Genomic DNA, 15424 nt, shown 5'->3' with positions numbered 1-15424 from the left:
TGGTGACAGATTAGAAAAAGGGAAGGTGCAACGAGACCTGGGTGTCATGGTACATCAGTCATTGAAGGTTTTGGTCTCCTAACTTGAGGAAGGACATTCTTGCTATTGAGGGAGTGCAGCGAAGATTCACCAGACTGATTCCCGGGATGGTGGGACTGACCTATCAAGAAAGACTGGATCAACTGGGCTTGTATTCACTGGAGTTCAGAAGAGTGAGAGGGAACCTCATAGAAATGTTTAAAATTCTGACGGGTTTGGACAGGTTGGATGCAGGAAGAATGTTCCCAATGTTGGGGAAGTCCAGAAGCAGGGGACACAGTCTAAGGATAAGGGGTAAGCCATTTAGGACCGAGATGAGGAGAAACTTCTTCACACAGAGAGTGGTGAACCTGTGGAATTCTCTACCACAGAAAGTAGTTGAGGCCAATTCACTAAATATATTCAAAAGGGAGTTAGATGAAGTCCTTACTACTCGGGGGATCAAGAGGTATGGCGTGAAAGCAGGAAGGGGGTACTGAAGTTTCATGTTCAGCCATGAACTCATTGAATGGCGGTGCAGGCTAGAAGGGCTGAATGGCCTACTCCTGCACCTATTTTCTATGTTTCTATGTTTCTATGTAGAGCTAAGGAATATCTCAAGCCAAAAAAGGAGAGCATTCTAATGGCCAGGTACCGCTTTTACATGCACCGTCGCTCCGAGGGCCAGAACGTGGCGAGTTTTGTCGCCAATCTAAGATGCCTTATGGGGCAGAGCGACTTTGCAGGATCCTTGGGGGAAATGTTGTGGAAATTTTTCGTGCTTGGAATTGGTCATGAGGTCATCCTTCGCAAACTGCTGTCTGCCGAATCCCGAGATCTGAGCAAGGTCATCACATAGCCCAAGCCTTCATATCCACGAGTGATAACACGAAACAGATATCTTCACAGAATCGAAGCTCACCGGCAAGCACCGTGCACAAGATAATGTTTGCAGCAGGCAGAACGGCACAGGGCAGGGCCCACCCAATTGCAGAGGCCAGACCTAGGCCTAGAGTGACTCAGAGTCCGCCATGGGGAGTGAATCAATTAGTACCATGTTGACGGGGGCAGCTCATCAATGTAGATTCAAGCCCTATGTGTGCAAGGGCTGTGGAACAATGGGGAACCTCAAGCAAATGTGCAAACGATCTCTGACTCATCACGTGGCAGAGTCAGGCGAGGACGGTCGATCCAACGAGGATCACGATGAACGAGCAGGAGAGGCAACTGAACCTGAACCACCAAAAGCCCTCCGATAATGTTAAATGTTGAACTTAACTGTACTCCAGTCTCCATGGAACTAGACACGGGGGCGAGTCAATCAGTTATGAGCCAGAAGGTTATCGAGAGGCTGTGGAGCGACGAAGTACAGCGACCTGAGCTGATCCCGATTCAGGCAAAGCTGCGCACCTACACCAAGGAACTGACCAGCTGTTGGTAGTATGGAAATGAGTATTCCATGAGGGAGCAGTGCACGATTTACCACTGTGGATTGTTTCAGGTGATGGGCCAACGCTGCTTGGCAGGAGGTGGATGGGGAAGATTCGATGGAACTGGGAAGACCTCTGCGTACCCTCTCCGGCGAATGAGGCCTCCCTTTCTCAAAGGCCAAGCAAACCCGCACTTGCAGCTGAACCAGACATCGAAGTGCAGATCCATTTGCAGATCCCCGAGGCACAGGCCGCTCATCACAACCACGAGGAGGTAAAGCTCAACCGAGCAATGGTACAGGCGCGGTACCCACAACCCAAAGCCGACGACCCATTCGCAGGTCAACCATGCGGAGTGGGACTCCGGCCGAAATGATCCGAATGCGTCTTCCCGATGCCAGAGGCAAAATACCAGAGGAGGAAGATCACGGCAATCAGCATCACGGACACGGGATGAGAGAGCGTCCAGACCACGGGATGAGAGAGCGTCCAAACCATGGAAGGTCACCACAACGGAACGGAGGATTGTGTCGCCCAGCAAGGAAGACATCTGGGTTTGGGGCAAAGGTAAAGGGGCGGCCGCGGTGAATGCCAGGAACCCACTTTGCTCAAATAAATTGTGTGCATCATGTAACCCTTGCGAGCGGTCTTTCGCGGCCAATGATGTATGATGTACCATTGTATGGGGTTGGGGGTACCTTACAACAAGCCAAAGTAGTAGGCGAACACCAAAAGGTCGTATATGTATCTAACCAAGTACTTGTAACAAGTGATGTGCTATCCCACGGGATCGGGTGTGTTGTACAGCAAGCCAAAGTAGCGGGCGAACCCCAATCAGTTGTATATGTATCTAACAAAGTATTCGTAGCAAGTGAGATGTTACCGCACAGGGTTGGGAGTGTTGTGCAACAAGCAAAAGTAGTGGGCGAGCCCCAAAAGATTGACCATGTATCCAATAAGTTAAACAAAGCAGCAGCCTGTGTTCACGGGACCAAAGATACATACCAAAGAGTGTCCCAGTGTGTGCTCGAGTCAGACAAGCTGCTCATCCTGCAAGCTTGGGAGAGCAGAGGCACCATTATCGATGCGTTGTTTCGGGAATGTCCAATGCTGTCTGTGCACTGTAACATGATCCACCATGGGCCAGGCACAGAGAGCGGCACCTATGTTCCCTGTTGGCCACCGTTGCCCACCACTGGAGTGGAAACGGCGCAGCCTGCAGGCCCACTCACGGTCATGGAAGTGCTAGAATGTGAGGGGTCAACCGTAACGACCCCCAGATTAGGACCTGGAACAGCCAGGATCCCACATTACTGCCTGCCAAAGGTGAACTGCTAGACGGGATGTGACAACCTATCAGCCGCAGAGACGATAGACTCATCCCAACGTTTCAAAGCAAAGCAGGGTGGCTACACACAGTCGGTGGTCCAGGTCCCTTATACTATGGCCCAAGGTCCACAGGGACCACTAGGCCTCCCACCACTAATGATAGTCTCAAGGCCAATGCGCCCATCCTGAGCTTGCCAGAACTCAGGGCCCAAATCACTAAACCTAGAACCACATGTGTCACGGTAGACTCCCGACACACCCGGCTATCCTGGGTGCTGTTGGGGAGGAGATAAACTAACATGGCAGGGGGATGGGAACCAATGCAGAGAGAGAGAGGGAGACAGGGAGACAGAAGCAAAAGACAGAAAGGAGATGAGGAAAAGTGGAGGGCAGAGAAACCCAAGGCAAAAATCAAAAGGGGCCAATGTACAGCAAAATTCTAAAGAGTCAAAGTGTAATAAAAAGGCAAGCCTGAAAGCTCGGTGCCTCAATGCGAGGAGTATTCGGAACCCAGGAGAGGGCTCTGAGCTAGTTAGAGTGGGTGAGTGCTCAGATGAACAGGACCCCAAGAAAGAATGCAAAAGGCAGGAGGCACCAGAGCAGAGTAGCACTGGGGTAAGTGTAAACCACAAGGTGATAGGAAGGGACAATATGTATGAATATAAAGGGGCTGCAGGAGGGGTCAAAACTAAAAATCATGGTTTAAAAACTAGTATTAAAACACACTACCTAAACGCACGCAGCATTCGAAATAAAGTAAATGAGTTGACGGCACAAGTCATTACAAATGGGTATGATTTGGTGGCCATTACAGAAAGGTGGTTGCAGGGTGGCCAAGACTGGGAATTAAACATACAGGGGTATCTGACAATTCGGAAAGATAGACAAGAAGGGAAAGGACGTGGTGTAGCTCTGTTAATAAAGGATGATATCAGGGCAGTTGTGAGAGACGATATTGGCTCTAATGAACAAAATGTTGAATCATTGTGGGTGGAGATTAGAGATAGTAAGAGGAAAAAGTCACTGGTGGGCGTAGTTTATAGGCCCCCAAATAATAACTTCACGGTGGGGTGGACAATAATCAAGGGAATAATGGAGGCATGTGAAAAAGGAATGGCAGTAATCATGGGGGATTTTAAACTACATATCGATTGGTCAAATCAAATCGCATGGGGTAGCCTTGAGGAGGAATTCATAGAATGCATACGGGATTGTTTCTTAGAACAGTATGTTACAGAACCCACAAGGGAGCAAGCTATCTTAGATCTGGTCCTGTGAAATGAGACAGGAATAATAAATGATCTCCTAGTAAAAGATCCTCTTGGAATGAGTGATCACAGTATGGTTGAATTTGTAATACAGATTGAGGGTGAGGAAGTAGTGTCTCAAACAAGTGTACTATGCTTAAACAAAGGGGACTACAGTGGGATGAGGGCAGAGTTGGCTAAAGTAGACTGGGAACACAGACTAAACAGTGGAAAATTGAGGAACAGTGGAAGACTTTTAAGGAGCTCTTTCATAGTGCCAACAAAATATATTCCAGTGAAAAAGAAGGGCGGTAATTTAAGGGGTAACCAGCCGTGGATAACCAAGGAAATAAAGGAGAGTATCAAAGTAAAAACCAATGCGTATAAGGTGGCAAAGGTTAGTGGGAAACTAGAAGATTGGGAACATTTTAAACGACAACAAAGAATGACTAAGAAAGCAATAAAGAAAGGAAAATAAATTATGAAAGTAAACTTGCGCAAAACATAAAAAGAGATAGTAAAAGCTTTTACCAATATATAAAATGGAAAAGAGTGACTAAAGTAAATGTTGGTCCCTTAGAAGATGAGAAGGGGGATTTAATAATGGGAAATGTGGAAATGGCTGAGACCTTAAACAATTATTTTGCTTTGGTCTTCACAGTGGAAGACAGAAAAACCATTGCTGGTCACGGGAATATGGGAAAGGAGGACCTTGAGATAATCACTATGACTAGGCGGGTAGTGCTGGACAGCGAATGGGACTCAAGGGAGACAAGTCCCCTGGTCCGGATGAAATGCATCCCAGGGAATTAAAAGAGATGGCGGAAGTTATAGCAGATGCATTCGTTATAATCTACCAAAATTCTCTGGACCCTGGGGAGGTACCAGCGGATTGGAAAGCAGCTAACGTAATGCCTGTTTAAAAAAGGGGGCAGAAAAAAGGCAGGTAACTATAGGCCGGTTATTTTAACATCTGTAGTGGGGAAAATGCTTGAAGCTATCATTAAGGAAGAAATAGTGGGACATCTGGATAGGAATAGTGCAATCAAGCAGACGCAACATGGATTCATGAAGAGGAAATCATGTTTATCTAATTTACTGGAATTCTTTGAGGATATAACGAGCATGGTGGATAGAGGTGTACCGATGGATGTGATGTATTTAGATTTCCAAAAGGCATTCGATAAGGTGCCACACAAAAGGTTACTGCAGAAGATAAAGGTACGCGGAGTCAGAGGAAATGTATCGAGAATTGGCTGGCTAACAAAAAGCAGAGAGTCGGGATAAATGGGTCCTTTTCAGGTTGGAAATCGGTGGTTAGTGGTGTGCCACAGGGATTGGTGCTGGGACCACAACTGTTTACAATATACATAGGTGACCTGGAAGAGGGGACAGAGTGTAATGTAACAAAATTTGCAGATGACACAAAGATTAGTGGGGAAGCGGGTTGTGTAGAGGACACAGAGAGGCTGCAAAGAGATTTAGATAGGTTAAGCGAATGGGCTAAGGTTTGGCAGATGGAATACAATGTCGGGAAATGTGAGTTAATCCACCTTGGAAAAAAAAACAGTAAAAGGGAATATTATTTGAATGGGGAGAAATTACAACATGCTGCGGTGCAGAGGGACCTGGGGGTCCTTGTGCATGAATCCCAAAAAGTTAGTTTGCAGGTGCAGCAGGTAATCAGGAAGGCAAATGGAATGTTGGCCTTCATTGCGAGAGGGATGGAGTACAAAAGCAGGGAGGTCCTGCTGCAACTGTACAGAGAATTGGTGAGGCCGCACCTGGAGTACTGCGTGCAGTTTTGGTCACCTTACTTAAGGAAGGATATACTAGCTTTGGAGGGGGTACAGAGACGATTCACTAGGCTGATTCCAGAGATGAGGGGGTTACCTTATGATGATAGATTGAGTAGACTGGGTCTTTACTCGTTGGAGTTCAAAAGGATGAGGGGTGATCTTATAGAAACATTTAAAATAATGAAAGGGATAGACAAGATAAAGGCAGAGAGGTTGTTTCCACTGGTCGGGGAGACTAGAACTAGGGGGCACAGCCTCAAAATACGGGGGAGCCAATTTAAAACCGAGTTGAGAAGGAATTTCTTCTCCCAGAGGGTTGTGAACCTATGGAATTCTCTGCCCAAGGAAGCAGTTGAGGCTAGCTCATTGAATGTATTCAAATCACAGATAGATAGATTTTTAACCAATAAGGGAATTAAGGGTTATGGGGAGCGGGCGGGTAAGTGGAGCTGAGTCCACGGCCAGATCAGCCATGATCTTGTTGAATGGCGGAGCAGGCTCGAGGGGCTAGATGGCCTACTCCTGTTCCTAATTCTTATGTTCTTATGTTCTTATGTTCTATGCAATCACCAGACTGAATCACTCAGAACTAGCCTTCCGCATGCCATCAGCAGAGAATGCACCATAAGTACATGGGCCCCCCCACGCGACATCAGAATAAGTGATGTAGACCGTGTTCAGGGCCCCAGTTGGGCCGCTAGCGCCGCATTAGCCAAGGGGGGGAATGGAGTGTATGTGATGAAAACGGAGCGTTTGATTGTGAAACCATGTACCGGGCTCACGAGTAAAGCAGTTGGACGAGACCAAACTGCGAACAACAGATAACCAGGAACTCCTGTGACAGGACCTGGCCCCCAGCGACCCACTAACATGATCAACTTCACCGTCAACCACGAGGATGAACCCACCATGTCAGGACTTCAACCCAGGCGATCGACCCGGGGCGCGAGGCGCCAGATCACCTCAACTTGCAAACAACTTGCACAATAAGACTTTGGGGGGGGAGTGATGTTATGTATGTATATGGACCTTACCCAAATGTAAGACTTGCCACTAGGGGGCACACCTGAGGGAGACCTAAGGGTCACCTGTGCACCCTGGGGCAAGCAGGTATAAAAGCTGATTCACCATGCTGCTTCCTCATTCTGGAGTGTGAATAAAGGGACCAAGGTCACAACAGTTGGAGCTTGCGATATAGCCCTGCAAATTTATTCTGAACATAACACATGTTGGGTAAAATTAGCCATGTTGCGTGGACTTACATGATGTTGATGCCGGTTCTTAACATGGACTTTCTGCCCACCACTCTGAAATAATTAACATATGGCAACGTATTTAGATCCTCAATTTAACACACAAGCCAAAGCATATTTGATCAGTGTGTATTGGAGTCACCACCACCTTCTCAAGGGCAATTAGGGATGGGCAATAAATGCTGGCCTTGCCAGTGACGCCCACTATTTTAGTCACAGGGGTCAATATTTGGTCCCGCCTTTTTTGCGGCGGTATCACCGCCTGAGCGCTGATTCTAACGACAGGCGTTAGATGCCGGCTCCAACTGACAAATTCAGTTTTTGTGCCCAAAGATGAGAGAGCAGCCCTAAAAGGTGGTGTTGCACACTCATCCTCCGGCAGGAGCTCAGGAGGCCTACTGAATTTTCCATCGGGAGGCTGCCGCCATGCTGGGTGGAAAACTGGCAGAAAAGGGAAGGAAGAAAAACCCTTCAAACTTCCCCAACCCGCACACACAAACTTCCCCACTGTCACAACTCATGAAAAGAAGGTGAAATAAATAAAGAAAAAAAGGTACCTTGATCTCTGGACATTGAATATGCCCGAGCCCCGTGATGTTCCCTCCACGTTTCCCGGGCAGCACGGACACCTGGCCATGAGACGTCCGTACAAACCGAATATGATGGGAGCGGCGCCAAGGGGGCGTTGCCCACTGGATGATGTCACCACGTGGCTGGCCTTGTACGGCACGGTGTTACCTCTTGGCACCTCTACCAAAGAGCCGACCGAATTTCTCCCGCGCCGTGGACGCCGCACAACACCGACATTAGCCCTTTGCCGCCCGTTAAGCGCCTGCCGCCGGTGCTACCGATGCGGTGGTATAAAGGGAATTTCGACCCCATAGTGTGGTATGCTCACTCCATATTATCACGTATAATGGGCTAAAACTTCAGTGTAGCTCAGTTTGAGGCTAACTTTAGCGGCGGGCGATGTTTACCGCCTCCAAATGGATTATTCACTTTTAGCGCCCCAAGAGGGGAGTGGTCTGCTAAGGGAAGCGTTTCATACCTCTCTTGGGGCTCTAACCCTAATTATTGGAGCGCTATCGCGGGAGCGCTGCTGAACTTCTGCTGCTCGGAAACTGGCATCCCTGCGCCTAAAGGGGAGGCCAGCTGGACCACCCGAAAGGTTAAGGAGAAGCCAAGGCAGCTAAACCACAGTGTCCAGCATCTCGGAGAGATGCGTTCATGGGGAAAAAAATTATTTTACCTGCCCACCTGCTCCCCCTCGGAAATATCGCCCCGGCAGCTTCTCCGTGACGCCTGCTTTCCCGGTCCGAAGTAGCGGCGGGCGCTACGGCAGGCGAAAGCAGTCAAGTTCGCGACCGCGGCAATACGGGGTCATTGCACACGCGATGGCATCACCAAGTGGGCGGGGCTAGAGTGCGCGGTGCTAACTGTTAGCGCTGCCCGCTAGACCTCCACTGAAGGTCTCGGGAGGCGCTGCCTGCGCGGCGTTTGGTCTGCATGAGCTTAGCAGCTGGTTGACGCCCCTCTCGGGCGCTAATGGGTGGTGCTATGTAGCCGAATTTTTAGCCCATAGGAGTCGAAACTCGGTATCGCCGGTTTTAAGGCGGTGTCACCAGCTGAGAGAATGTTTTACCGCCAGGCGTTAGCCGCATCCCCGAAATGCGGAATTAAGTTTGGCCGCCTGAAAAGTGGATCGCAGCGTTAAATGATTGCGTTGCAAGCTTACCTGGAGGCGGTAACTGGCGTTGAGTGGGCCGTTAAGCGGGGCCTCAATATCCAGGCATTTGTCGGCACATACATAGTGGCACCACCTGGATTCTGTTGAGGCATTGATTGGACACCTCAATGCCTCGTGGGTATATTCGCTTCCTACGCACTCACTCAGATGGCGAGGACGGCAGACCCAGCAGCAGCTCGCCAGCGTGCCCGCTGGTTCGCGGACCCCACCGCGGATGCACTCCTTGATGCCCAGGAGAGGCGGCTGGGAGTTGCTCAGGACAGGGGCTGGAAGGAGACCACAACCACCAACTGACAGAGCGAAATGGAGAGAAATCTCAGAACGAGTTTCTGCAAGTCACATGGTGGCCAGGACAGCCACTCAATGCCGAAAAAAGTGGAATGGCACAACACGCCTGGTGAGGGTGAGTATCTTCAACCTTAAACATCAACATGCTGTGCTCTGAGCTCACGGTGCACTCTCTGCTCAATGTGGTGGTTCGGAATCCATGCTCGACGTGGGTGTGGCCGGATGCAAAGTTCCCATTGGAAGCCTCACCCACTGCAAGGGCCTGCATGCAATGTTAACCTTGCTACTCGGTTCTACAGACCCATTGCTCATGTTGTTAACTCCTCAGTCTTCATATGCGTCTTGAAGACGGTAGCCTCCCCATTACTGTTCGGTCCTGGTCCCCTAATTCAAGCATTGCCACAGCAAGTCCAAACAGCGAATGGAAGTTACATCGAACTGTGAAGACTCTCATACAGTAACATCTACCACACTATGTAAACTTGGGACACACTGATAGAAGGGCTCTTAATCAGACGTTCTCTTTAATCTTACAGGAGAAGCTCGCCCACAAGCGCAGGGAGCAGATGAGGACTGGAGGAGGGAACTCAGAACTGCTGGTCCTGACTCCGTAGGAGCAATGCACCTCGGCCATGATGGGTGTTCAAGTTAGTGCCGTGGCGGTGGGTAAGGCCGAAACCCCTTGGGGACAGTGACGGTATGTTGAGTTCCTTTGCAGCATCTGGCAGGACACTTAGGCCTGACACCACAATCCTTCAGCTCTTTCCATGAGACTGGCATTCTCGAATGCCTTTGCCGATCCTGCCCCCCTCCCTGCAGGTAACCACTCTTCTCGGGCTTTGTGCTTTCAGAAGATACCTCAGATGGCCAGGGTCTTTCACATCAGCCTTCCACTGCGGGTGACAGTTGAGAGGACGAGGAGGCGGAGGACACCTCTCTGATGTGACAGAGAATCCAGCGTCCTCACAGAGCAGGGCCAGCAGCATTTTGTCGGAAGGCACGGTCGGTGGTGGGTGATGCTCCGGGATCCAGTGGCTTGCAGCAATGCCACGGGGGAGGGGAGATCAGGGGGCCGGGTCCTCGGAGGGTGAGTGGGCGCCTGAGTGATGCTCAGCAGCATTCGGTGATTGCGACTTCGAGGATCTCGTCAGACAGTCATTGTAGATGCACAACGATCTACTGGGTGTTTTGTCAAGGGCACCCGAGAGTGTCGATTGATACACTTGCTTTGAGTGTGGTGGAGGCCACCTCAACAATTGCATTTGTCTCTTCACGGCCCATCGAGCCCATCCTTGGTCGACAGGGCTGTAGTGATACCTGCCCTCCTGTATGGATCAGAGGCATGGACCATGTACAGAAGACACCTCAAGTCACTGGAGATATATCACCAACGCTGTCTCCACAAGATCCTGCAGATCCCCTGGGAGGACAGGTGCACCAACATCAGTGTCCTCGCCCAGGCTAACATCCCCAGTATTGAAGCACTGACCACACTCGATCAGCTTCGCTGGGCAGGCCACATAGCTCACATGCCAGACACGAGGTTCCCTAAGCAATTGCTCTATGCGGAGCTCCTTCACAGCAAACGAGCCAAAGGTTGGCAGGGGAAACATTATCAGGACACCCTCAAAGCCTCCCTGGTAAAGTACGGCATCACCACTGACACCTGGGAGTCCCTGGCCGAAGACCACCCTAGGTGGAGAAAGTGCATCCGGGAGGGCGTTGAGCTCTTCGAATCTCAATGCCGCGAACGTGAAGAGGTCAGGCGCATGCAGCGGAAGGAGCGTGTGGTAAATCAGTCCCACCCAACCCTTCCCTCGACGAATGTCTGTCCCACCTGTGACAGGGTCTGTGGCTCTTGCATTGGACTGTTCAGCCACCAAAGAACTTATTGTGTTCCAACCACAGATGAGACTGCACACAGGGAGGTTAAAGTAACAGTGACCTCAATCTTTATTGAGACACTCCAGAGAGAGTAACAGGCCTTAGGGGCTGGCTTATATACAGTGCTCCCAAGGGATGCTGGAATCCCTTGGGACTTCAGGGGATGCGCTCTCTGATGGTGGAACATGGGAGTGCACGCTTTACAGATACACAATATCACTCCCCCTCCCCAAAGTCAAAGTGAAAACTATTTACAAGGTGAGGCGGTCGGGAGCCTTTCTTTCCCTGGTGGACCACCTCGGTACAAATGTCTGTTCTGGTGTGTTGGCTGTGCCCTCGCTGGGCTGGCGTGTTGTTGGCCTTGCAGGGCTGCTGGGTGAGCCTGGCCTTGCTGGGCTGTTGGGCATGATGGGTTCGATTTCCTGGTCCAGCGTGGTGTCGTTGATCATTTGGGTATGTGTTGTGGGCTCGAAAAAGGTGATGTCTGCTGTGGGTTGTTCAGGGCAGCCTGTGAACCGCAGCCTCGTTTGGTCCAGGTGCTTTCTGCAAATTTGTCCATTGTCTAGTTTGACTACAAACACCCTACTCCCTTCTTTAGCTATCATCCTGCCCGCGATCCACTTGGGACCATGTCCATAGTTTAGCACATACACAGTGTTGGGGAAAACCCCGGGGTAGAAATAAATCTATTCCGAGACTATGTTAGAGAGTTGAAAATAAGCACAGTTTATTTATGCAAGATACCAGGGGAGTTGTATGTAGGTCCCTCAACCAGGCAACAACTCAATTTGGTGTTACACATACAGCATATTTAAAGTCATAAACCGCAAAGGTCACATGTCACTGCTTCCACATGATCTGATCATCTGACTTTTCAAAAGTCTCAATACAGCAATTTTATAGTCGTGTTTGTCCAGCTCACTTCCTTATCTTTGGCCAACATCTGGTGTGCAGTTGCCCTCTTTCCACTAGCTGGCAGCTGGTTTCCGTGTTGCTCAGCGTCTTGTGACCTTCTCGCAATTGCTTATCGCATCCTGTCCTTCAGTACATGCTAAGTCAACTGTTTTGTTTTTCTCAAACACAGCAATTTCGCACTAACCCTATTAACCCCTTCAATTGCCCCATTTGGCCGAAATTTTCATATATATAATTCTAGGCCAACGTATACCTGGTCTTTATGCAGAAATTGTTAATGTGATGTGCCGGTTACTGAGCCCCGGGGTCTCCACTCAGGGGTCCACGTTCCCATCTCCTGTCGTACCTCACCATATAGGTGTTTTGGGCATATGTATGCCACCTTCTGAGACATTGCCGGGTTCTCTTAGTTTGAGGGTGGTTGTGTTACAGGTCTGTTCGATAGTAAAGATGATATTTAAGTAACGTACATAGGCAATACAGCATTATTACCACCACCACAAAGGTAACCAGGCCTTGGATTAGTGACGTTCCCATAGATCCTAACCACCCTGAGAACCAGCCCCACAACGTGGAGGCTGGTGGTTGCTTAAGCTTTTTAACCTCTTCTTGTATATGCTCTGCCAAATTGGTAATTTCTTCCGAGCTACCCGGGATGTATGTACAACATTCGGCCCCGATGAGGGCACAGGTTCCCCCTTTTTCTGCCAACACATAGTCAAGGGCCATCCGATTGCAGAGCTACTGAGCGGAGGGCTACCACCTCTGCATTAACCTTAACTAGGGTTTCAGCTGTATCGCTGGCCACCTGTTCCAGGACGGAAGCCATGTTAATGGATTCCCTTGCCAATTTACCCGCTCCATACCAGGGAAACGCAATGGCCCAGAATCTTTCAGTCTCCGTGATGGTTCGTCTGGCTCTCCGGTGGAGGTCCTTCAGAGAACCCAGGTGATACATGTAGGGTACGATATAAGCCAGATAACAAGAACCCGTCCATTCTCGGGGAAACCAGGGGTAGGCCCTGTGACCGCACACAAAATGAGTCCCGTTGTAGGGCGTATACTTATTTATCGCTGGGGGGTCCCATTGGACAGAAAAGTCACCGTTTCCGTTTAATGACGGGAGTGTCACCCTATCCCCTTCGGCAGGTAAGGTAAGGTTATATGTGCAGTTACTGTACCCCACAATAGGATCTTCCGGTCGTCCCTGCCTTGTGAGACATAGCCCCCCTCCCTGTCCCATCTTACACCTTGTTCTCAGGAACGGTGGTAGATAGGAATCGTTATAGGTTGATCGTCTCCACCCACTACACTGTTCTGGATTATACCCATGACTTTTAAGTTTTATTATGGTGCTGCCATCTGCCTCTATGGCATAAGAGCCAACGCGTGTGGATCCTGTTCTAACTCCAAACATCCAGCTGGCCGTCTCATTATCACTAAGTGGGATTGGTTGCAGGGGGATTCCTTCCTCCGAGTGTGTGGTGACATGGGCACAGACCCAACAGCTGGCAACGTTGGCTTTCTTGACATAGGTGTATGACATGTACAAAAAGGTGTTCGCATGTAACTCTCTCTTGGTCTGTGGGGGTACTCTGGCCTGAGTCCTCCCTAGGCTACATATTACAATTAAACAAAAAATCAAACTGCACATAATATCATGTAACACATTCATCTTGGATCGTCTTTATTACTTCCGACGTTTTCTGCTGATGCGTCCGCCTTCAGTTTCCTAGAATGTGTATGAAGGCAGGGTTATTTGTTTTGTTCGCTTGTGCTGGGGTCGTTGGATTCATATTCTTTGATTGAGACCAATGTTTCCATCAGCCAACCCCACCCATATCTATGCGGGCGCACGTATCTCTGCTAATTAGAACTTCAAATGGGCCAGCCCAACGGGGAGTAAACCCCGTTCGTCCTGGCAGATATTTTACCATTACCTTCGCGCCTACCTGCGGGACCTCTCCCTGGTCCTCCAATTCCTTCTGTTCGTCCCTGCCTGCTTGCCGTTCCCTCACTTCCTTCCTCAATTCCTTAAGTTGCTTACTCAGTTCCAAGACGTACTTTCTGATCCGATCCCTCAGGGGTCCTACGTCGGATCCCCCGGTTATGATTCCTTCCGGCAGGTGCATCGCCCTGCCTGTCATTAACTCATATGGAGTTAATCCCGTCACTCGGTTAGGAATTGCCCTTTGTCTCATCAAGATTGTGGGTAGTAAATCCACCCAAGCCTGTCCCGTCTCTTGGATGGCCTTTGCTAGGGCTGTTTTAAGTGTCCTGTTCATACGTTCTATCATCCCAGAGCTTTGCGGGTGGTAGGGGATATGAAACTTCTGTCTAATACCCAACATAGCACACACCTCCTTCATTATTTGTCCGGTAAAATGGGTTCCCTGGTCGGAATCGATTTGGATAGGGACGCCCCAACGTGGTATTACTTCCTCTGCCAATATTCGGACCACCGTGATTGCGGTGCAGTTTCACGTGGCGAGCGCTTCTACCCACCGCGTAAACTGATCTATTATTACTAGACAGTTTTTCTTGCCCCTTGAGGATGGTAAAGGTCCCGTGAAGTCTATCTGTATAGACTCCCACGGCCTCCTTGGTCGTGGTTGGTGAGCCATTCTAACCTTAACTGTAGTGTATGTAGGCACCTTTAGTAATGACTCCACGAGGCAGGGTACGATACTTAAACTGTGAGACCTGTAGTCCTTTGTTTGCAGCTCCTGAGTGCCGACAACAAGCTGTGTGTTCCTTTTTCTACTGGGTTACCCACAGTGTGCAGGTAACCCTTAGCTCATAGAAACATAGAAACATAGAAACATAGAAAATAGGTGCAGGAGTAGGCCATTCGGCCCTTCTAGCGTGCACCGCCATTCAATGAGTTCATGGCTGAACATGCAACTTCAGTACTCCATTCCTGCTTTCTCGCCATACACCTTGATCCCCCTAGTAGTAAGGACTTCATCTGACTCCTTTTTGAATATATTTAGTGAATTGACCTCAACAACTTTCTGTGGTAGAGAATTCCACAGGTTCACCACTCTCTGGGTGAAGAAGTTTCTCCTCATCTCGGTCCTAAATGGCTTACCCCTTATCCTTATACTGTGACCCCTGGTTCTGGACTTCCCCAACATTGGGAACATTCTTCCTGCATCCAACCTGTCCAAACCCATCAGAGTTTTAAACGTTTCTATGAGGTCCCCTCTCATTCTTCTGAACTCCAGTGAATACAAGCCCAGTTGATCCAGTCTTTCTTGATAGGTCAGTCCCGCCATCCCGGGAATCAGTCTGGTGAACCTTCGCTGCACTCCCTCAATAGCAAGAATGTCCTTCCTCAGGTTAGGAGACCAAAACTGTACACAATACTCCAGGTGTGGCCTCACCAAGGCCCTGTACAACTGTAGCAACACCTCCCTGCCCCTGTACTCAAATCCCCTCGCTATGAAGGCCAACATGCCATTTGCTTTCTTAACCACCTGCTGTACCTGCATGCCAACCTTCAATGACTGAT

General features: G+C 49.5%; 1 protein-coding gene across 5 annotated transcripts in view; it reads left to right on the top strand.

The window, feature by feature from the left end:
- Positions 1 to 15424, top strand: part of LOC139277834 (cadherin-7-like) — a 509491-nt gene that overhangs the window by 153520 nt on the left and 340547 nt on the right. For all 5 annotated transcript variants that reach the window (XM_070896546.1, XM_070896548.1, XM_070896549.1 and 2 more), the window contains one exon: positions 9648 to 9808. The gene's annotated coding sequence lies outside the window, so the exon portion shown is untranslated. The remainder of the gene's footprint in view (positions 1 to 9647; positions 9809 to 15424) is intronic.

This window comes from Pristiophorus japonicus, chromosome 1 (assembly GCF_044704955.1).
Source record: "Pristiophorus japonicus isolate sPriJap1 chromosome 1, sPriJap1.hap1, whole genome shotgun sequence".
Lineage (NCBI taxonomy): Eukaryota > Metazoa > Chordata > Chondrichthyes > Pristiophoridae > Pristiophorus > Pristiophorus japonicus.
Note: the sequence above shows the minus strand (reverse complement) of the source record. Positions and strands in the feature narration are given on the sequence as shown.